The sequence below is a fragment of the Dasypus novemcinctus genome, unplaced genomic scaffold (genome assembly GCF_030445035.2).
Source record: "Dasypus novemcinctus isolate mDasNov1 unplaced genomic scaffold, mDasNov1.1.hap2 scaffold_170, whole genome shotgun sequence".
Taxonomy (NCBI): domain Eukaryota; kingdom Metazoa; phylum Chordata; class Mammalia; order Cingulata; family Dasypodidae; genus Dasypus; species Dasypus novemcinctus.
Genome location: NW_026688161.1, coordinates 342,967 through 368,034, shown reverse-complemented (window position 1 = coordinate 368,034; position 25,068 = coordinate 342,967). Strand labels below are relative to the sequence as shown.

At 36.7% G+C, this 25,068-nt stretch overlaps 1 pseudogene; it reads left to right on the top strand.

Moving 5' to 3' along the window:
* Positions 1-450: 450 nt before the first annotated feature.
* LOC139438525 (olfactory receptor 2G2-like) overlaps positions 451-25,068 on the top strand; it is a 93,381-nt pseudogene continuing 68,763 nt past the window's right edge.

Below are 25,068 nucleotides of genomic sequence, written 5' to 3'. Positions count from 1 at the left end.
CTTGAGGCTTCAATGCTCTCACATCCCCTGATCCCAATCTCTCTTTGTCTTTCACTCCCAATACCCTTCGGGTCCATGACTCTGACATCTGGCACCCAATGTGGGGCCCAAAGCAGTGACTGCAGCAGAGATTCTTCCATGGCAGTATTGGGAACATGGAAACTGAAAACCTTCCTGAAAGGTTGAGGTGTCCATTGAAAGGTGACTCAAGTCTGACAATACAGTGGTGAGAATCTTAAATTAATTTTGTTTTCTGCTAGCATCAGGGTATGGGGAATCAATGAGGATGTCTGGAAGAATATTCACAGGACAAAAATCTCTTTTAAATACTGTTGGAGTCTCAGTGAAAACTGCTGATTTACTTGAATTTTTGCTCTAGTACAAAAACACTGTTATTGGTTTCAGCCACAAGGAAAAAATCTTTTAAATCTTAAACAGTGGAAACAGGTAATGAAGGTGCTACATAGAGCATACCAAAAAGGAGAGACTATATCACTGTTGGTGTGGGCTTTAGGGCAACAGATTGCAGCAGCCTTAGATCCGCTGCAGTCTGAAGCAGAGGAGGAAGAAATTACTATCTTTTATAGGGAGTCCCATGACACAGGCCATCAGAGTGAGGACAGGGAGGAAATAGAGGACAAGGAAAAGGATGAGCCCCCCAATGAGAAAGAAACTAACCCCTTTCTGCCTAAGCAGGTGTCTAAATTGAATATTTCTAAAGCCAGCATTTACCCTAATTTGTGTAATGTAGCCCCTACAGTCTCACCAGTTACAATGCCGACAGCCCCGGGAATATTTACTGATGCCATTGACACCAGGCCCTACACTAACAACGTGTTTGTACCAAATCCAGTTCCAACTACTCCCTTAATGCATTGTTTGCTGCAAGGATCTTGACAGAGGGATCCTGAAGGAATGCAATTACTAACAGCTTTCCCGGTAAATATTCAACAAGTTTCCCCAGAGGCAAACAACCCTCAAGGAGGATATAATTTTCATCATGAACCCCTGCCACTTTAAATTCTGCAAGAACTTAAACAAGCCTGTGCACAATTTGGAACTAATAGTCCTTACGCTTTTGGCTTAGTGCAGGGGCTGACTCAAGCTGACCAATTTATCCCCTGGGATTGGGACATGCTGGCTAGAACTGTTTTAAGCTCGGCTGAGTTTTTGCAATTTAAACCTGGTGGACAGATGAAGCCAATATGATTGCGCACTGTAATGCAGTACAGAATCCTCCCATTCTTACTGCTGCTGAACAATTATTGGGTATTGGTGATTGGTCTGGAATTCAAGGACAGCTCCAATACAATGATCAGGCCATAACACAAGTGCACAATTCATTTTTGGCAGCTTGGAAACGGATTTGTATACCTGGAAAACCCACTCAATCTTTTGCCAAAGTGATCCAGGGAATTAACCATATGTGGAATTTGTAGCCCAATTAACTGACATTTTGATTCAAAGAATTGAGATACCAGAAGCAAGAGAGTTAATTTTGTTAACGTTTGCTTTGGTCAGGCTAACAGTGAATGTAAAAAGGTGGTCGTGGCCGTAGCCTTTAAAGGTAGCTTGAAGGAGGACAGAAAGAAAGGAAATTGTTTTGAATGTGGGAAGCCTAGTCACTATCAGAAAGAATGTAGATCTTTCTAGCCCTATAACATTGTCTGTAGAGGCTGAAAAAGAACTGGCATTGATAGAGGATCAAATTTCTCAAGGGCAATTAACACAAATAGAACCTGACAAATCTGTTGATTTATTTTCTCAACCCCTTAATCTCCTACAGCTTTATTTTGGCAAGAAGGTATACTGGAATGGGTTTTTGTGTTTTTTTTTAACCTAATAATAAACAAAAAAGATTGCAGACATATCTCCAAAAAATAATTTCCATCCTAGCAAAAGGCTGTGTTAGATCGTTACAATTAAAGTGGTCTGATCCAGACAGGATTATTTGTGATCTTTCTCATGAAGAAATTCAACACTTATATCCTCAATGGCAAATTGCTATTAGTAATTTTCAAGGCATTATTGATAATCATTATTCTACTTCTAAATTGTTAATGTTCTTATGAAGAACCACTTGGATTTTACCAAAAAATGTGAAAACCGTTCCTATTGAAAATGCATGTACAGTATTTACTGATGATAGTAGTATTGGAAAAGCATCATATGTTACCTCTTAAAAGGAACAGGTTTGGCAGACTCCTTATTCATCTGCTCAACTCACAGAGCTTTCAGTCATCATTAACGTTTTACAAACGTTTCAGGAGCCCTTGAATATTGTCTCTGATTCTGAATATGTGTGTTTAACTGTAGCTCTTATTGAAAGAGCTCATATTTTTATTACCGATGAATTGTCTCAACTCTTTGCTGACTTTACCAAGCCCTCATTCGACAAAGAAGCCAGTCCATATATATTACTCATATCTGGTCTCCTTCTTCCCTTCCTGGTCCTCTAGCTACCCCAAATGCCCAAGATGATCTGTTAGTGGGATGTTTGCAGGATGCAACTAAATATCATGCATTAATTCATATTAATACTAAGGGACTTAGACATAAATTTCCTCAATCGACAAAACATCAAGGTCAAGAGATTATTCACAGCCATCCCACCTGTGGACCTTTGGCCACAGTGCCTTTTCAGGCTGAAACTAATCCCAGAGGCCTGGCTCCTAATCAACTGTGGCAGATGGATGTTACTCACATACCATCATTTGGTAAATTACAATATGTCCATGTCTGTACTGACACTCTCATTTTTTCTGGGCTACTGCACAAAGTGGTGAATGTTTTCATCATGTTCATTCCCATTTGTGATCTGCTTTTGCTGTGATGGGATGCCCCTTGAAAATTAAAACTGATAATGGCCCGTCTTACACTAGTAAGCCTTTTGCTTCCTTTTGTTCTATGTATGCTGTTGAACATGTTACTAGTATTCCTTACAATCCTACAGGTCAAGCCATAGTTGAACACAGCCATCATACCCTAAAAACTATGCTTTTAAAACAAAAAGGGGGAGATGATGGTATTATAACACCAAAAGATCAATTATTATTATTATTATTATTTACTTTAAATTTTCTTAATGTTTATAATTCACTGACACCTGCAGAATGTCACTTTGGAAAATATCAAACATCTACAGTGGACACTGGAAATGAAGATCAACCAATATTCTGGAAAGATATTTTAAGCAATGAATGGAAAAAAGGCAGGATTAAAGTATGGGGGGCAAGGCTATGCTCTTGTATTTCATAAAATGGAGAGCAAATTTGGCTACCTGCGAAGAGGATTAAACCATGGAATGAAGAGATGGGATCTCCTACAACTTCTGATCATGGTGATCATAAGTAATGAGGAAGCCATGGGTAATTACACCTATTGGGTCTATATACCTAACCCCCCATTACTCAAAGTGTTAACCTGGAAAGATCCATCCTTGCCTATTTATCTGAATAAGACCCATATATTCCCTGGACCAATTGATGATCGGTTACCAATTAAGTCCCATGAGGAAGGATAAAGAATCTATAATCTCATATTACCATTTGATTCTCGACCCCTATGCATTGGTAACCATCCTCCATGTATGTATGTTAAAAATTGGACTATGGTTATCTTCAAAAATAATACTAAATATTTAGTGATGTTATTTCCTTCTTATAATTATATGGTGACTAAAAGACCTACCTATAACTGTCTGCAAAGAGATATTGGGGATAAAGAAGGATGGCAAGAATGCCATATAGGAAGAGGATCTGTCGTTTTTAATGATTCCTATGGAATAGTGTGGGAAAGTGCCCCTATGAGGAGTTCCACCAAATATAATGGCAGATTTATTTGGTATGGTCTAAATAGTAAAGAACAGCCAATTAGTAATATGCAATATCCGTTTCATGAATCCCTTGAATTGGATGAAAAAATAATTTTTACCAAAAATAATAGTGTTTGGAAATATAAAGGAAAAGGGATCCCTTCTCCATGGTGTAATATTACATCGATGCATAGTCAAAAGAATTTGTGGAAAGGTTTTCTGGGAATAGCACCTACTATAGAATGGATTGGGAATAATAGAATGGTCAATATTTGTGTTTAGATCAAACTCATCATTTTCAATCTTGTGTAAGAGATCCTTATGTGTTTGTGGTTGGAAAACTATAACTGAGAATGCTCTGTTTTATAAAAGTGGGGTGTTGTATACCTGTTTGTCTGAGAATGTCTTACAGAATGGAAATTTCATTACAATGACTTGAAGGTGGTGGGGAGTGTGGATTCCAGTGCGACTGAACCGAATTTGGCAATCATCACCTGAGAGTCAACTGCTGTTCCATATGGCTCAAGAAATCCTGAAGTGCTCAAAGTGATTTGTGGGACTGTTAATAGCTGGCATATTGGGACTGATTGGTGTTATTGCAGCTGCTGCTACAGCTACCATGGCCTTGCATGAGACTGTGCAGACTCAGCAATATGTGCATGATTGGCATAAGAATGCTAGTGACTTATGGCATAGTCAAGAGCACATAGATGAAGAATTAAACAATAGAGTTAATGATCTAGAATCAGCAGTTTTATCTCTTGGAGATCAAGTATACAACTTAAATTTACTTAGAGGTTTAAAATGTGATTGGAAAGAGAGTAATTTTTGTATTACTCTGCTTGCTTATAATAATTCTACTTTTGATTGGGAAAAGATTAGAAATCATTTGATAGGTCATAAGGGTAATATGTCATTAGAAATAGAAGAATTACAGAAAACGATATTGGAAATAATCAGATTTATGTAGCTGATGATAAGGATATCTTTAATGATTTGATTTCTCATTTCAATAAGTTTAATCCAGTAAATTGGTGGAAGTCTCAACATTTTTTATCAGCATTAGGAATAGGACTTTGTGTGTTAATCTTGTTGCTTATTGTTGTTCCCTCCCTGGGACGAGGCGTTTGCTGAAGACTGCACCATGTGAATGCTATGGGACAGGGCAATAATTTGGTACTTGCAAGAACCTTGCAATGAGTTCCCCATGGTCAGTGTGCTTGGCTGGTAGTCAATGATGGGTAAGCCTCTCAGAGGAGGGCAACCTAAGACAGGCACAGCCATTCTGACTAAAACAAAAAGAGGGAAATGTGGGAAACAAAGGCATGTTTTTTCCATGGAAGCAAGTTACTTCCTTGACCACTGAGTCATGCTGTCTCTACAGCTATGCATGCAGGTCATAAATCTAGCAAGGAGATGTGTACATTCAGGTGGAACAAGGACTAGGTAGAATGGAACAACTTGGGCAACAAGATTTATGGGTATGTTTTCTCAACAGTATAATAGAACATTGAAATTTTGTACTTTGAATTAATTATAGCATTTGATTCATTGTGTTACACAGGTTGAGGTAATGGGAATAGTTATCAAGAATAGTTTCTGGTTCTCATGATTGCTTGGGATATATAAAGAAGCCCCTGAGATTAATAAACTTGTCTGATGAGCTTGAGGCTTCAATGCTTTCAGATCCCCTGATCCCAGGCTCTCTTTGTCTTTCATTCCCAGTACCTTTTGGGTTCGTGACTCTGACACCCTCATCAAAACTCCAACTCTGTCCTTTGCCATGACCTTTATCTGTGAATCCCCACCCACCAAGGGGTGGGGACCCAATGCCATAATGATGTGGCTCAATCAAAGCCCTAATCATAACTCAATCATGCCCAGGTACAGATCAGATTACAAGCATAATCCAATATTTCTTTTTTGAATTCATCAATTAAATCAAACTGCTACACCATGCAAGCTCAATTTAGCATAAGCCTAAGGTTTTAAGGTATCAACAGATCTTAGGCTCTATCTTAAAGTTGACAATTTATACAAAACTCAAGTACTGTTGAAATCAAAGTTTGAGTCACTTTCGTTAGGTTAAAACTTATTTTTTTCTACCATAAACATCTAAGAGCATGTTATAAGAAATCTTTTAAAGATGCTATTTTTGAATCATTAAGCCTTTTAAAACTTCTGAATATCAATCAAATATGCACTTCCTAATTTGTTAAAGACCAGGAGTTTCTTTTTCAAGTGCACATCTCAAATGGTTGTCCTTGGTTAATTCAAACATTCCTCAAGTAGCCACTGCAAACTCAAGTCATCCTTGGTGAGATACACCCATGTATTCAGAAAAAAATATGGACTGATACCACAGTGAGAAAAGAGATATTAGAGAATTTTTCAGGAAAGAATAAAAGAGATTTAGATTATGAAGTCCCCATGTTTAAGTAAAGGTTCCAAAAATGAAAATTGTATAGGCCTGTATTAGTCAGATTCTCTAGGGAAATGAAACCAACATAGGATATCTGTAAATAGTTTGAGGTTTTATAAAATTGCCTCATGCAACCATGGCAATGCATAAGCCCAAATTCTTCAGGGCAGGCAGCAAACCAGGGGTTCCAGTGAAGGTCTTTGATGAGTTCCCAGGAGATGTTAAAAAAAGAGATTGGACATGCCTTAAACCAGTAACACTTCCTTATTATATTTTCTAAAGAACATTATAGTTTCAACCACATACCCGACAATCTCCTGTGTTCACCTGCTACCCCTTAATCCTTCCCCCAATTCCATGGACCATCTGACCCATCCTCCCAACCCTAGCCCCCCTGAAGCCTGCAAAGCCCAACCCAGTAGTATCCCTATGCCCCTGTCTTATTCCTTCGTTGCACAACTATGTACCTCCACTTTATCATAGATTTTGCCTGTGTGGGCATTGACTCACAACCTTTCTCTCTCCCCATATTTTCTATAAGCCTATCTTCCAGTCTCTAGCTATCTGAGACAGCTTGATTTGCTTAATTCTTATCAGGGAGGTCATGTAGTATTTGTCCTTCATTGCCTGGCTTTCTTCACTTAACATAAGGTCCTCAGGATTCATCCATGTTATCCCATGCGTTAGTACTGTATTCCTCCTTACAGCTGAGTAGTATTACATTGTACATATATACCACATTTTGTTTATCCACTCATCTGTTGATGGGCATTTGGGTTGATTCCAACTTTTGGTAGTAGTGAATAATGCCACTTTGAACACTGGTGTGCATGCATCAGTTCATGTCTTTGTTTTCAGTTCTAGGTATATATAATATCCAGCAGTGGAATTACTGGGTCATATGGCAAATCTATAGCTAGTTTTTTGAGTAACTGCCAAACTGTCCTCCAGAATGGCTGGATCCTTCTACATTCCCACCAGTAGTGGATGAGGGTTTCCATTCCTCCACATCCTCTCCAGCATTTATAGTCTTCTGTTTTTTTAATACCTGCCAGTCTAATGAGTGCAAGATGGTGTCTCATTGTACTTTTGATTTGCATTTCCCTAACAGCTAGTGATGTTGAGCATCTTTTCATGTGCTTTTTAGCCATTTGTATTTCTTCTTTGTTGAAATGTCTGTTCAAATCTCTTGCCCATTTTTAAAATGGGTTGTCTTTTTATTTTCAAGATACAGGATTTCTTTATATATGCTTGATAGGGGCAACTGGCACAGGGTTCACCTGGGGCAGGCTTCTAGGGAGTATATGAGTTCTTATTTTGCCATACTATGTTATATCAGTGGGTGGAGACCAGTACAATGAATGGAAAGGTGTTATAACCCCATCCTGGGTAGGCCTGATATTCTCAAACAGAGGGGAGGGTGTCTCTTGAGAGCATGGGTGGCTCCCAGTGGGGGAGGACAGACTAGTGTGTCAAGCCCTCAGCATTGGTGCAAGTATCTATCAATCTTGTCTTTCAAGCAGTGAAGATTGGTTGTCACTGTGGGCCCCGGTGGAAAGGGAGAGAGGAATATAATGGATGGAAGAGGGGGTAACTGGTGGCAATGGAATTATTCTGCATGATCTTGCAATGATGGATACAGGCCATGTTAAATGTAACTAAAAATTTATAACAGTGTATAGTCTAAAACGTAAACCATAATGAAACCATGGTTAGTAACTATGTATCAATATTTGTACATCAGTTGCAGCAAATGTGACATCCATGTGTAAAAAGATCATTGCTAGGGAAGGGGGAAAAGGGTTTGATGTTGTGTATATGGGAGTCCTATATATTCTAAATGTGACTTTACTGTGATCTAAAACTTTTTTGAAAACATCATTTTAAAAAAGGATGCAGACACAGGAATAAATGGAAAAGATTGCCTTGCCACTGTACATACAGGGCAACACCTAATACAGTGATGAAAGGCAAAAAGTTAAAAAAAGTTTTGAATCACAGGGGGGTTCAACTATGGCAGAGGAGGAGCACTGGTGTAGGATGTCATTTAAGGAGGATGCATGGGTAGGAGGGAGTTTTCCAGGGCATGCATATAAGTTGTAAACATATGTTTGGATGTTTGTTGGGTATTGACATAGTGGGTAGAGTTTCACATGATAACAGAAGGAGTGCTGCCCATTTTAATTGTTCTAAAGTGACCCTGCTGCTATATACTACTGGGATACAAGATATCAAGAAGTACAAGAATGAAATGAAACCACTGTCTATGATCTGAGCTTCCTGCCACTCTGAAGAAGGTCCATAGAGTTTTCTTGTTTATTTCCGTTGGTTAAAATAATATATTTTGCATGATTTCAATCACTTACAATTTTTGAAATTTGTCTTATGACTCAGAATATACTCTTTTCAAATATTTCATACACACATGCAGACATTTTATTCTGCAGTTCTTTGGTAGAGTGTTTTATAAATATCTTTTCGTTATGCTGTTGATTAGATAGGTCAAGTCTTTTCTATATTTTTAATGACTTTCTGCTTACATTCTATTATTTTTTAGGGTGGGTTTTGAAATAGCCAAATAAAATTGTTGATTTTTCTGTTTTCCCATTCAGTAGTAGCAACATTTTTTTCATGTAGTTTGAGCTAAACAATATATACTCTTGATGAATTGAACTCTTTATTATATTGAAATGTTGCTCTTTAGCCCTTGTAATTTTCTTTGCTCCAAAATATTTTTCTAATGTTAACACAGTCATTCCAAATTTCTGTTTGTAGATCTCTACATGATAACCTGTGTTTATAAATATAAAGTGGTTTCTTATGGAAATAATATAATTGGTTCTGCTCTTTAAAATAAAATCAACCTCTTCCTTTTACCTGAATTGTGTAGACAATTTTTGTTTAATACAAAAATTGGTATGGTTGGGTTTAAATCTATTCTTTTGGTGTTTGTTCTTTTTTCCTATCATTTTATTTGTAGAATGACCATTTTTTTCTTTATTAGAGAAGTTATGGGTACAGAGAACAATCCTGCATAAAATGCAGGATTATCATATACCACCCCACCACCACCTTGAAATGGCATGCAACATCAGTTACAATTCATGATAGCATACTTTTACAATTGTACTATTAAAGACCATGATTTCACTTAGGGTTCACTGTACAGTGTAGTTCCTTAGATTTTTTTAAAATATTTTTTTAAAAATTTATTTCTCTCCCCTTCCCCACCTCCCACCCCGGTTGTCTGTTCTCTGTGTCTATTTGCTGCATCTTCTTCTTTGTGCACTTCTGTTGTTGTCAGTGGCATGGGAATCTGTGTTTCTTTTTGTTGCATCATCTTGTGTGTCAGCTCTCCATGTATGCAGCACCATTCCTGGGCAGGTTGAACTTTCTTTCACACTGGGTGGCTTACAGGGCACACTCCTTGTGTGTGGGGTTCCCCTATGTGGGGGACACCCTGCATGTCAGGGCACTCCTTGCGTGCATCAGCACTAAGTGTGGACCAGCTCCACATGGGTCAGGGAGGCCTGGAGTTTGATCTTGGACCTCCCATGTGGTAGACGGATGCCCTATCCACTGGGCCAAGTCTGCTTCCCTCCTTAGATTTTTAAAATAAATTTTCTTCTGTTACCATAGATACAATCTAACAGTTCCCCTTTTAATCATATTCTTATACATGTATCAGTGCTGTTAATTGCATTCACATCATTGTGCTACCATCTCCACTATGCATTACCAAAACATTTCCATCATTCCAAATAGGAACCCTGTACAGTTTAAGCCTTAACTTCCCATTCCCTATTACATTCCATCCCCTGGTAAACTATATTCTAGATTCTGACTCTAGGAGCTTTCTAATTCTAGTGATTTCAAATCAGATAGCTCATACAATATTTTGGCCTTTAAGTCTGACTTACATCATTCAATGTGAGGTCTTCAAGGCTAACCCATGTCGACACATGTATCAAGACTTCATTCTTTTTAGCAGCTGAATTATATTCCATTGTATGTATATACAACATTTTATTTATCCATTCATCAGTTAATGGTAACTTGGGTAGCTTCAGTCTTTTGGCAATTGTGAATAATACCTCTAAGAACATATTGTTTGCAAATATCTGTTCAAATCCCAGTTTTCAATTCTTTCAGAAATATATCTAGTACTGGGATTGCCAGTTCTTGTGGTAGTTCTATATTTAGTTTTATGAGGAACTGCCAAATTGTGTTCCACAGCAGCTGCACCATTTTACATTGCTACCAATCATGAATGCCTGTTCCTGTTCCTCTACATACTCTTCAATACTTATTCCCATTTTTTTTTTAAAAAGTAGTCATTCCAATGTTGCTGAAATAGTATCTTATGGGTTTGATTTGCATTTCTCTGAGGGTTAATGATGTTGAGCATCTTGTCATATGCTTTCTGATCATTTTTATATCTTCTTTAGAGAGTATCTAGCCCATTTTTAAATTGGGTTGTTAGTCTTTTTGTTGTTAAGTTGAAGGATTTCTTTATACATACTATATATGAATCCTTTATCAAATATATGGTTTCAAATATTTTCTACCATTGTGTAGCTTGTCTTCTTTTATGATAAAATTCTTTGAGGACAAAAGGCTTTATTTTAATAAGTCCCATATATCAATTTTTTTTTCTTTTTGTTGCTTGGTGTGCTTTGGGTACAAAGTCTAAGAAAACATTGCCTAACACAAGATCCTAAAGATGCTACCTTTCCTTTTCTTCTAGGAGTTTCATAGCTGTAGCTTTTATATTTAGGTCTTTGATCTATTTTAATTTGATTTTTGCATATGGTGTGAGGTAGGGGTTCTCCTCCTTCTTTTTAATTTTTTTTTCATTTTTGAAGAAAGTGTGTTCTTTCCCAATTGAATGGTTTTGCCCTATCTCAAAAATAATTTAGCCATAAATATGAGGGTTGATTTCTGAACTCTCAATTCTATTCCATTGGTTTATATGCCTATCCTTATGCCAGTACCAGGATATTTTGATTACTGTGGTTTTGTGATATATTTTAGGTCAGGAAATGGGGCTCCTCCAAGTTCATTCTTCTTTTTCAAGATGGCATTATCTATTTAGGACACATATCCTTCCATATAAATTTGATGATTGACTTTTCCATTTCTGCAAATAAAGTTATAGGAAGTTTATTGGGATTTCATGGAATCCACAAGTTGCTATGGGTAGTCTTGGCAACATAACTTATTTAGTCTTCAAACCCATAAACAGGAAATACACTTCCATTTATTTAGGTTTTCTTTCATTTCTTTTAACCTTTATAGTTTTCTGCATGCAAGTCCTTTATATGTTTGTTAAGTTTAATTCGTAGATATTTAATTCTTTTAGTTGCTACTATGAATGGGTTTTTCTCTTGATTTCTTCTGATTTTTCATTGCTAGTGTATAAAAACACTACTGATTTTGAGTGTTGTACCCCACCACTTTGTTGAATTCATTTATTTGCACTAGGAGCTTTACTGTGGTTTTTTTCAGGAATTTCTGTATATAAGATCACAGCATTTCCATATAGGGAAAGATTTACTCCTTCTTTTCCAGTTTAGATGATTTTTGTTGCTTTTTCTTGCCTAATTGCTCTAACAAGAACTTCCAGTACAATATTAAGTAACAACAGTAACAGTGATCATCCTTGTTTTGTTCCTCATCTTAGAGGGAAAGCTATCAGTCTTTTAAACTATTAAGCAGAATGTTGGTTCTCAGCTTTTCATATATGTCCTATATCATGCTGGGGAAGTTTCCTCCTATTCTTATTGTCTTAAATAGTTTTATCAAGAAAAGGTACTGGATTTTGGTCAAATGCCTTTTCTGCATCAATTGAGATAATCATGTGTTTTTCCCTTCATTTTTTAATGTGGTATATTACATTACTTGAATTTTTTATGTTAAACCAACCTTGCATATCAGGCATAAATCCTACTTGATCGTGGTGTATAATTCTTTTTAATATGCTGTTGGACTCAGTTTGCTAGTATATTCTTGAGGATTTTTGCATCTATATTCATAAGACATATTCTTTAGTTTTCTTTTCTTGTGGTATCTTTATCTGGCTTCAGTATGAGGGTGAGGTTTGCCTTGTAGAATGAGTTAAGAACTGTTCTCTCTTCAATTTCTTGAAAGAATTTGTGCATAATGGGTATTAAATCTTCTTGGAATCTTTGGTAGAATTCCCCTGTGAAGCCATCTGGTTCTGGGCTTCTCTTTGTTGAGGGGTTTACTGTTTCAGTCACTTTACTAATTACTGATTTGTTGAGATTTTCTATTTCTTCTTAAGTCAATGTAGGTAATATACATGTTTCTAAGAATTTTCCATTTCATCTATTGTATTTAATTTATTGGCATACAGTTATTTATACTATCCACTTATAGTCCTTTTTTTATTTCAGTGGGGTTGGAAGCGCTGTTCCCCTTTTCATTTCTGACTTCCATTATTTGTATCCTCTCCCTTTTTTTCTTTTATTGATATTTTCAAAGAACCAACTTTTTTTGTTAGTAAAAAGAATTCATTGGGAAATGGGAGAAAAGAACAGAGCTTGCTGAGAAATGGAAAAGAAGGATGAAATACTCATCAAGATTTGATGCAGGGTCTTCTAGGCAGGCAGTGGGTTTTGACATGTGTGGTCACCTTTTAAGCTATTAATTATTCCTCCCTTGCTAATGCTAAGGGGAGGGGCCTCAGATGTTATTGACTACCTCACCAGTGGTGGGGGCCAATGGTGTGGCCTGTTTGGAATATCCAGGACCCCTCTCAATTCTCGGACCATAAGGTCAAGGTCAAGGTGTTGGCAGGTTCTCACTGCCATGTTGTCTGTCAGCCAGGTTGCCTGCTGGGCCTGCTGCCTTTGCCCTTTCACTATACTAACTTGCCTCAACTCCTTCCTCAGCGAGTTCATGCCCTTATTCCTAAGGGAACTCTGAGGAGCATTGGTTATCTTCTGTAGCTACTTCTTTTTGAAGAACCAACTTTTGATTTTGTTGATTCTATCTCTTATTGTTTTCTGTTTCATTTATCTCTGTTCTCATATTTAGTTCCTTTCTTCTGCTTACTTTGGGTTTAGTTTGCTTTTTTCCCCTACTTCTTCTACTTTTGAGGTTAGGTTATGGATTTGAAGTATTTTTTTCTTTTTCAATGTAAGCATTTAAATTTAGAGTGTGAGGTTTATGTCACTAAAATTTCTTGAGCCGGATAACTGCACTTAAGATGATTAAATAAGTGAATATCCTTCCTAAGAGACATAAAAGGAAGCATTGTGTTTGAGGATTACATGTACAACCTGCTTTCAAATGTTCAGATGGTAGACAGATAGATAGATAGATAGATAGATAGATAGATAGATAGATAGATAGATTGATGAATAGATAGATAATATAATGATATGACCAAAATGGAAAAAATGTTAAAATTTTTGGATCTGGGTATCTGGGTCCTTTGAGTGTGGGATTATGTTGGATTTCTCTGTATGGGGTTTGTATTATTTCTGCAACCATCCTGTAGATTTTAAATTATGTCAAAATAAAAAGTTTAAAAAAATAGTATGTTGCTAAAGAGTCAGATGCCAGCTAGCAATCCTTGTGATCAATGCAGCCCTTTTGTGAACGGTCAAGAGAAAGATGAGAATGAATCCAAAGATCACACAGACAGAATGTACATCCTCGAAATCTAAAGACTTTAGTATTCCAATATTTCTAAGTTAGTTTTTAAAGATGAAATTAGTAAAGTGAGTTGAATCTCTGTGCAGGGCCTGTCATAACCCCTCTCATACTCATAACACACATTCAAGGCCAGGCAGACACAAATTAAGGAGGGCACTGACAGTTGGAGTCTCATCTGATCACCATGGGTTGGCTTAGGTGTCCTAGGCCACAAAATGAAAAGTTTATGTGGCCAGCATTGGGGGTCTGCAAGTCCTCTACCATGAAACCTCCCAACAGATAATTCAGATGGTTACAGGTATGGGAAGACACTTAACTCTTTCTTTTCTAAGGCAGTCAGGAAAAATCTAGGGTGGCCATCCCTGCCAGCCTACAGAGCTTAGTCCGTATCCCCTGGGTCATGACATGTGATCACTGATTTGTGGGTCAAGGTGTGGGAAAGATGGAGGTATTGTTTTTCTATACCCCTAACCCCACCTCCACTAAGGTCTGCCTTGGTTGCCAGGCAGTTGGAGGTTCTGGGCAGGATGCTCACCATGGGGTTCTATCTTTTGTTGTGGGAACAGGTTCCTGGCAACCTGAGGTGACTCAGCAGAGGCCTTGAGAGCATTGTATGGTCTGCTGATAGTCATGATGCTCTGTGCAATCCTGATCTTGGTAACCTTGTGCCTGGTGTTGGCAGCTCTGCTAAAGGACTTTATACAAAGCCTAGATGTCCAGGGAATGCTGTGGAAATTGGTGGCTTGGATAGTTATAGTGGGGATTTTTATTATTAAATCTTATTATAATGGGAGGAGAGACAAAAAACTGGCCACTGACATTTCTGCTCTTCTAGAGGGAACACAAGTTGTTGATGTTTCACTACATTGAAAAATAATTTGGAGACCTTAACTCAGCTATAACGTAAGACAAATTCAAGAACGAAGTATCAGAAATTGTATATGTGAAACTCATGAATAAAGAACTGGAAATCTACAACTCTTCACTTGGGCTCAAAGTAGACGAGTCTAGAAAGTCATGGAAAGGAGAGACATCTAAATGTTTACAAGAAGTTCACCTGATGGTTGACACTATAAGCAAAACTCTCACCTTAGAAGACTTAACAAGGCAAATCCAACATCAAGTAGTTCCAACCAAATCATCCTTCAAAATCTCTCAGGCAAATATAGAACAGCTTCCATGACAGGAGCTTTGGAGGAAAATTCCAGGTTTGAAAGAAGCATAAAATTCTATCAGAGGAATCTCAAAAACCACAGTGTAAGCTGGGCACATTTACTAAAGAGAGAAAAATCTCAGGAAACTCTAAACTACCTATGGAACCAGTTCTTAGTAATAAAGTGGGTCAAATCAAACCTCCAGATGAGCATTTGCTTAAGATTTGTGATGCAGCTGCTGTTCTTGAGGAAAATAATATAGATCTTGGGAACATGGAATTGGATATACTGAAGACATCAGAAAATGGAGACCTCATAGTGGGAGAATCCAAAGGAATGTTGATTGATGCTGTGGAGTTAAATACTTACTTACAAAGTCTTAAGGAAAAAGAAAAGAAATGCATGCAAAATTAGAAGAAGAAATTAAAATAATCAGTGAACTTGAAAGTCATGTTGGAAGATTCCAAACTGAAAAAGCTTTGCTCGCTCCAGGTAGAACTCTCCTAACTGGAAGGGAGAGACAAAAGCTCCAACAGAAACTTCAAGTCCATCTGCATCAAGAAAAGGAGACAAGTTTTAATCGAATTGTCAAGTTAAAGAGAATTTACCACATAAAGATGGAGGAATATTTTTCCAAAGCAAATAAAGACATCAGCAATGGATGTGAAAAGCTGAAAACTTATAAAATTCAAGCAGAAATCATTGCAGAAAAAGTTGATAGAATCACTGAGTATTATGAAAGCCTTATTTCCCAGAGGCATAAAACTCATGATATGGAAATAAGAGCTGTGATACCTGGGAGAAACCTGTTTCAACTGAGAAAATAAAACACATCCATGGCACAAAAACTAATCAAGGAAAAACATGAAGTTTCTGAAAATTATCATTCCACCTCTCGTATTTCAAATGGAGCACTTGGCAGAGTCCTGGAACCACAACCAGGAACCCTCTGGATCAACAGTTTCCCAAGGAAGGAGGAACATCAGGCTGAAATGGTAAAGCCATGCCCTGTGTAAATCAGTTACCACACCCTGGGGTTCCTGAAGTTGGGTCCACCCCATCCAGTCAGCAGGTGCCACAGGAGGTCAAGACAGATCTTGTCTTGTAGCTCCTCTCACAAGCAGAAGCAGCTCAATAGAATCTTCTTCAACCCTCTCACATGATAGGGGAGCAGTCAACCCAGGCTCTGTTCTTCCACATTGCTCTCCTGTCAAATGTCAGAGGTTAAGAAGGAGTCCCAGGAGGAATGTTCTGAGAAGATGATATGCTGTGCTTCCTCCTATTCTGGAAAGTGAGGAGGAAACTCCCCAAGAGTCCATTTACTAAGAGAATTCCTTGGCTCAACATTAATCTCCACTGGTAACAACAATGTATCAACACCAATCTTTTGACTCCAGCTTCTGTTTATATAACCCGGAAACAAATGTAGCACCTGCTCTGTGGATCCTGATTCCAACGAGTCTACTTTAAATCCCACAACAGCAAGACCTTTTAGTCTCAACTGATACATTTTATTTTTTCTCATTTAGTCTTATTCTATTAAGAGTATAAAAATGGCATAATTGGATATTTGATAAGTTATAGCTGTTAGTATATTTCATAACTGTATTATATAATATGAATCTATAAATTTATTCTATTCTATTTAAATATTGTTTAGACTAATTATTCTATTTAATTTTTTTTCTTTTTTCTTTATTGACTTTGTAATAATATTACATTAAAAATATATATGTGAGGTCCCATTCAACCCCACCCCCCCAGCCCCCCTCCCCCCCCAACAACACTCGTTCCCATCATCATGACACATCCATTGGATTTGGTAAGTACATCTTTGGGCACCTCTGCACCTCATAGACAATGGTTCACATCATGCCCATACTCTCCTCCATTCCATCCAGTGGGCCCTGTGAGGATTTACAATGTCCGGTGATTACCTCTGAAGCACCATCCAGGGCAGCTCCATGTCCCAAAGACGCCTCCACCTCTCATCTCTTCCTGCCTTTCCCCATACCCATCGTCCACTATGTCCACTTTTCCCAATCCAATGCCACCTCTTCTATGTGGACATTGGATTGGTTATTTAATTTTATTTCTCGGTAAGTTTAGCTTGTCATTTGTAACATCAGCTGTAGTAGAGTTTCATATGAGAATGTTTATTTCTGTATATCAAGGAGTCGATACCCTCTGGTTATAACATTAATGAAATTTACTATTATAAAATTTATATAATTAATAAAACAAAGTTCATATAGCTTCTGTGTGCTGTTTTGATTAAACATCAGAACATGGGATGTGTTTATCAATAATATGCAACTTAATCCATTTTACTTACTAGAAAGACCTATGTTTCCTGAACAGTAATTCATCATGTGGTGGCCTTTATTTATTTGTCATATTTCTGTATGTCTGCATTTCTTTAAAGGTATTCTGGAAGAAGTCTATCAGGCACATGAAAAAATGCTTCCACATGGACAACATATTTATCCTGTATTTAGGTCCCATGATTTCAGGGAAGCACCTGCCTTATTTATCCTTGTTTACCCAGCATCAAGAGTAGTTCCTGATAGGAACAAGGACCCATAAATAATTGTTAAATAAATTACAGGAATCAGTTTTTTAAGTGTGCAATACTTTCACTCATCTTTCTGAACCCATTCATTTCCTTTCTCTAAAATATGTATAACAGCTTTATTGTTATTTATTTATTTTATTTTATTTTTTAAAGATTTATTTATTTATTTAATTTCCCCCCCTCCCCTGGTTGTCTGTTCTTGGTGACTATTTGCTGCGTCCTGTTTCTTTGTCCGCTTCTGTTGTCGTCAGCGGCACGGGAAGTGTGGGCGGTGCCATTCCTGGGCAGGCTGCACTTTCTTTTCATGCTGGGCGGCTTTTCCTCACGGGTGCACTCCTTGCGCGTGGCGCTCCCGCACGCGGGGGACACCCTTGCGTGGCACGGCACTCCTTGCGCGCATCAGCGCTGTGCATGGCCAGCTCCACACGGGTCAAGGAGGCCCGGGGTTTGAACCGCGGACCTCCCATATGGTAGACGGACGCCCTAACCACTGGGCCAAAGTCCGTTTCCTGTTATTTATTTTTTATTTATGATTCACATACTGTCATAGATTGAATTATCTACCCCAGAAAAACAAAACCACATTCCCAATACCAGTCCTGTTGGCCTGAACCTATTGTAAATAGCACCTTTTGAAGATGTTATTTTTTATTAAGATGTGGCCAACTGAATCAGGATGGGTCTTAATCCTATTTTTGAAGGCCTTATAAAGACAAAGTCATGGGGAGAAGCAGGAAGTCAGCAGGAACACCCAGATATGAAAAGAGAGAATATACCTTTGGGCTTGGAAAGCCAAGGATCCCAAGAATTTTCAGATTGCCAGCCAGCCAGAATGCTACAAACTCTCAGAGGAGGCAAGCCTTCCAACCTCTGAAACGTTCAGCCAGTAAATTCCTGTTGTCAAGCCAACCTATTCTGTGGTATTTGCCATAGCAGCTGTGAAAACTAAGACACATATCATACAATTCATTTAAATTGTAAAATTCATTCTTTTTAATACAGTCACAGAGGTGTGCAACCATTATCACTGTCAATTTTAGAACATTCTCATTACTAAAAGAAACTCTATAAATTAGCAGTCCCTCCCCATTTCTCTCCAAGTCCCCTAGTCCTGTGTAAAACTTTAGTGCTTTCTATCCCCATAACTAAACCTCTTTTGGACAATTCATATGAATAAAATAATACAACGTGAGGTATTTGGTAGAAAAATATTTATAAAATTATAGGGCATGAGTTGAATGATTTTAAGACAGCTCTTACAAGGCAGAGGAGTGTGTGGATATGGGCAGAAATTATTTAGATTGGGGAGTGTAGCAAGGACACTTTGTTGAAGAGAGTCTTGATGGGCAAGCTTTTTGTCTTGATTCTTAAGCCATTTAGATCTTTCACAGTTTTAATTTCCAAGAGCAAGTATTCATGGAGCATCCATTTACACTACTTTGGCTTGGTCTCAGTATTGTTTAACATAAGAGAATTATCTTGGCTTTAGTTATTAAGCCCTTTAATTTTTTTCCAACAAGATACCATTTTTATTTGTGTTATCTATATTAATTAGTGCCTCCTCATAATATACGACAAGGATGTGTTGTTTCTGATTTTAAAATAAATGCTTCCAGTAATTCCCTATTATACTCTTGGGTTTATTTAAGGATTCTATAATTAGTGAGTTTTCTTTTCTATTATACTTTTTATCTTTATTTTTATTACATATTTATTTTTATTACTACATGCATATTGTGTTATTTGGAATATTCAATTAAATATTCATTATGGATTGCATCCTTTATTATTATAAAGTATGCATCATCATTTCTTGGCTTTTTTTTTTTGTCTTTTGGTTTTCCCTTTTTGTATTGCCCTATATTCATCTTTTGGGAGCACCCCCTCCAACTCTAAATTGACATGGCTTAAGTCAGTTTATTCCACATGTGGCTCCAGGATGGTGATACCTTCCAAGTGTGACTGGTCAAAGTATGTGTAACTGCAGCAGGGATACAAATAGAAACAAAACCATAAAAGTGAGCAAGAGCACAGGGGAATTTGATCAAAGAGAAATAGATAGACTCTCCAATTTTTTTTTTTTTTTGCTAAACTGGAAATTGATACTCTTAGAACCAATGGTGTTGGGTACTTCCTGCCTTAGAAAGAAACCAATATAGATGTAAGCATCAGAGAGAAGTAGATAGATCCTTACAACATTCCTGAGGAACTAGATCAAGTCACAACTTCAGTTATCAGTACCTTTTGACATTTAATCAATGTGATCCAATAATTACACTGCTTTGGGGTTGATTTGTGTTATTTACCACTAAAACTACCCATTCCAATACAAGCAGCAGTTTTTCTAGGATCCTACTTTCCCCCTCAGTGTCAAAGATGTCTTCCACAGAACACATATTATTTTAAAATTCATTGAAAGTCTTTGGTTAACTTCCAGAATTCTAAAAATGTTGACTCTGACAACTTTTGCTGGGCTTTTTTTAGCTTTTATGGTGGGGTAAATTTTCAGAGGCTCTTAATCCACCATTTTGCTGATATCCTATACAAGATTGTTTATCATAGCATTGTTTATAATACAAAAAAGAAGAAACATACAAATGCTAGTCAACTCATTAAACAACATATGAAGCCTTTAAAATAATCATATATGGAAATATTTGTGATATTTTCATCATGACTCAAGATTCAAGAAAATAACTTAAGCAACAATTATTGCTCACTTTCACATGTCAAACATGTAATACATGCTTTGCATGCATAATCCCATTTTATTTTCACAACAATGCCATGAGGAAGATATTAAGATATCTATTTTACAGGTGATGAGACTGAAGCTTAAGGTTAAGTAGCTTTTCCAAGGTCAGAAAGGGAGCTAATGTCGGATCAAGTATCCAAACTGAGGTATGTATGACTCTAACAATGTCTCAATGACTAAAACTCTAATCCTCTAGATCACCCCCACTCCTTTCTTCCATGCAGCCCTAGAGACTCTTGCATTTCCTCACAAGGTAGATATATCCATTTATCATAACTATTTAACTGTTAGACCTTCCTGAAGAGATGAGCTGTCTATCTTGATCATTACTATGTCTCACAGATCAGGCACTCAACATGAATTTAATAATTATTTTTCAGTTATCAACACCAAATAAGTAAATGAGTTAAAGGGTATGTAAAATTTTTATTAGTTTTGTGGTTGGTAGCATCATCAAAATTGTATTCAATGATAAAATGCACTACTGGCAGATGAGAAGAAAAAGCATTTGAATTGTCTACATGATATTATTACCATGAAACATTCTTCAAGATTCCTAATAAAATAGGAAGTCTTAAGAGAGACTATTTGAGAGACAGATATACATTATAATAAGTGCGGTTTAGGGTGCAAACTATAAGGTGACTTAATATCTAAGAGACAGAAAATGCCTCTCTGGTGAAAAGATGATGTTAAAATTGTGACCTAAATATAAATCGCCAAGGCAGCAAAAGAGAAAATTACCAACTGAGACAATAGCACATGCAGTTCTACTGGGGTATGAGAAAATGTAATAAACTTGAGGTACAAAAAAGAAGGGAATATAAGAGGTGGAAAAGAAAACTGAAGTCTGAGGAGTAAGAAATGGCTCCCAAGGTTACATGGGGTCTTTATATGTTATTTTAAGTATTTTGGATATGCTTATAAAGACAGTGGAAGTCACTGAATGGGTTTAAACAGATAATTAACATTCCTAGAATTACATTTTTAAAAGAGAAACCTGGCTGCACTGATACTGTAGAAATAAAAGAGATCACAAGAGGATACTATGAATAACTACACCAAAAAACTAGATAATGTAGGTGAGATGGAAAAATTCCTAGAAACACACAACCTACAATGACCCTAGAAGAAATAAAGTACCTCAGCAAGCCACAAGTGAAGAGACTGAAACAGATATCAAAAACCTCCCAAAGTTGGGACTGGATGGCTTCATAGGAGAATTCTACCAATCATTCAATCTAAAACCAATCTTTCATAAGCTCTTCCAAAACGCTGAACAGGAAAGAATACTACCAAAGTTGTTCTATGAAGTCCACATCACTCTAATACCAAAACCAGATAAAGATACTACAAGCAAAGAAATTTACAGACCAATATCTTTAATGAACATAGATGCAAAATACTTGCAAACAGAATCCAAAGGCACATTAAAATAATTATACACCCTGATCAAGTAGGTTTTATCCAAGGTATACAAGGGTGGTTCAACACAAGAAAATCAGTTAATATAATAAATAACAGTGATAAAATTGAAGAAAAATCACATGACAATCTGAATTGATACATAAAAGGCATTAGACAAAATACAACATCCTTTTTGATAAAAATATTCCACAAGTTAAGAATAGAAGGAAGCATTTTCAATATGGTAAAGTACATATATAAAAAGGCTACAGCTAGCATTGTACTCAATGATGGAAGACTGAAGGCTTTCTCACTGACCAGGAGCAAGACAAGGATGCCCAGTGTCACAACAGTTAGTCAATATTGTGCTAGAAGCTCTAGCTAAAGCAATTAGGCTAGATAAAGAAATTAAAGAATCCCAAATAGAAAAAGAAGTTAAACTCTCCCTATTCACTGATGATATGATTCTATATTTAGAAAACCCTTAAAAGTCCTTAAAAAAGTGACTAGAACTAATAGATGAGTTCAGCAAAGTTGTGGGATACAATATTACTATGCAAAAAATAATAGAATTTCTATACAACACTGATGAGCAAACAAGAAAATCAGAAAAAAGTTTCTGTTTACAACAGCAACTAAAAGAACAAATATTTAAGAGTAAACTTAACTGAGGACATAAAGGACATATATTCAGAAAATTACAAAACATCACTCAAAGTTACTGAAGAAAACTTAAATGGAGATTCCATGTTCATGGACTGGAAGACTAAATATTAAGATGTTAATTCTACCCAAACATATCTACAGATTCAAGGCAATCCCAATAAAAATACTAACAGACTTGTTTGCAGAAATGGAAAAGCCAACTATCAAATTTATTTGGAAGGATAAGGGACCCCAAATAGACAGAAATGTCTTTTAAAAAAAGAAGAATGAAGTTGGAAGATTCTCACTTTCCAACTTTAAAACATTTTACTTACCTACAATGGTAAAAGTAGCATGGTACTGGCATAGAGACAGAGAGATTGACCAATGAAACCAAACTGAGGACACAGAAATCACATCTACAGTGAAGTGATTTTTGAAAAGACTGTCAACCCCTCCCAGCTGAGTCAGAACAGTCTATTCAATAAATGGTTCTGGGAGACCATTCTGGGTATCTCGTAATCAAAAGAAAGAAAGAAGACCCCTATCCCACACCTTATACAAAAATTAACTCAAAATGGATCATGAACCTAAATATAAAATTGATAACCATAAATTCCTACATGAAAATTTAGGAAAACATCTTCAAAACTTTGTGGTAGGCAACAGTTTCTTAAACCTTATAATCAAAGCATGAGCAACAAAAGAAAAAATAGATAAATGGGTCTTCCTCAAAATTAAGCAATTTTGCACCTCAAAGAACTTTGCCAAAGGTTGAAAAAGCAATCCACTTAATGGGAGAAAATATTTGGAAATCACATATCCAATAAGGGATTAATATCCATGATATACAAAGAGATGCTAAAATTCAGTATTAGAAAGACAAACTACCTGATTAAAAAATGGCAAAAGACCTGAATAGACAATTATCCAAAGAAGAAACACAAGTGGTGAAAAAAACATGAAAAAATGTTCAACTTCACTAGTTGTAGCAGTTTGATACAGTTATGAATTCCAAAAATAGATATTGGATTATGTTTGTAAACTGGTTTGTACCTAGGCATGATAAAATTATGATTAGGGCTTTGATTGGACCATGTCAGTAGGGCATTGGCATGGCAAAGGACAGAGTTGGAGCATTTTGATGTTGAGGTTTTTAATGTTGGAGTTTGATGCTGAAGTCTTTTTCATTTATTTATTATTATTTTACACTTTTTAAATTAAAGTTAATAGATCGCAAAGACTGTTACATTAAAAAACATAAAAAACATAAGAGCTTCCCATATACCTCACTCCCCACCACTCAGCCCATTATTTTTGTAATTTGTATTTTTTTGAAAATAAATGCATCACAAAAAAAGTTACATTAAAAAATATAAGAGTTTCCCATATACCCCAACCCCCCACAACACTTCTCTCCCACCAACAACCTCCTCCATCATTGTGGCACTCTCATCGCACAGGTGACCCCCATCAATAACACCCCACACCAGTGTTCCTCTCCTGCCAATAGTCGAACCTCTCTGTGGTCCAAACCTTCTTCAACAATGAAGTTTAATGTATTGCCAAATTCAATTAATAGGAAATTTAAATATAGTGATGGGTTTAAAAGTTTAGAAATAGAATAATTTAGAAATACTAAAATAAAGTAAAAATAAATTGGTGTATTAATAAAATGAAAAATATTATAAAGCTTTGTTTCAAACATTTTGCCTTTCATCACTGTAATAGGTGTTGCCATGTATGTACAGTGGCAAGGCACTTTCTTTCATTTCTTCCTCAGTATCTACATCCTTTCTTTCTTTTTTCCCCCTAATGTTTAATTTTGTCTTCAAAAAAGGTTTAGATCACAGCAATTCACATACACAATATAGGGAACTCCCATATATTTAACATCAAACCCTTTTTCTCTTTACTCAGCAATGATCTTTTTACATGTTCATGTTATATTTGCTGCAGCTGAGGTACAGATTTTGAAACATAGCTATCAAACATGGTTTCATTTTGGTTTACATTATGGTTTTTATTTTAGACTGCACAAATTTCTAAATTTTTAAATTTAAAACATTATGGTTTACATTTTAGCATATAGACTTTTATACATGTTTGGTGTAAGTTAACATGTCCTATATCCATCATTGCATGATCTTGTGGAGTGCTTCCATTGCTCCTCAGTTACCCTGCTTCCATCTGTTCTATAACTCTCTCCCCCTTCCCTCAGGGTCCACAGTGATAATCAATTTTCACTACTTGAGGGACAAGATTTACAGATACTACAACAATGCTGAGGGCTTGGCATACTAGATTGTCCTAACTAATTGGGAGCCACCAATTCTCTCGAGAGACATAATTCTCTCTATTTGGGAACACCAGGTCTCCCCAGGTTATGGGTATACCTCCACACTCAATGATATAATACACTATGACAAAATGAGCACTCACACTCTCCCTAGAAGCTTGCCCCTGTACGAGATGCCCCCCTTAAGCACCTTAAACACACAATCCCTCCTTATTATATTTTCTAAAGAGTTTTCTCAACATTATAGTTTCAAACATATACCTGACATTCTCCCATATTCAACTGTTCCCCCAAGCCTTCCCCCAAATTCCTTG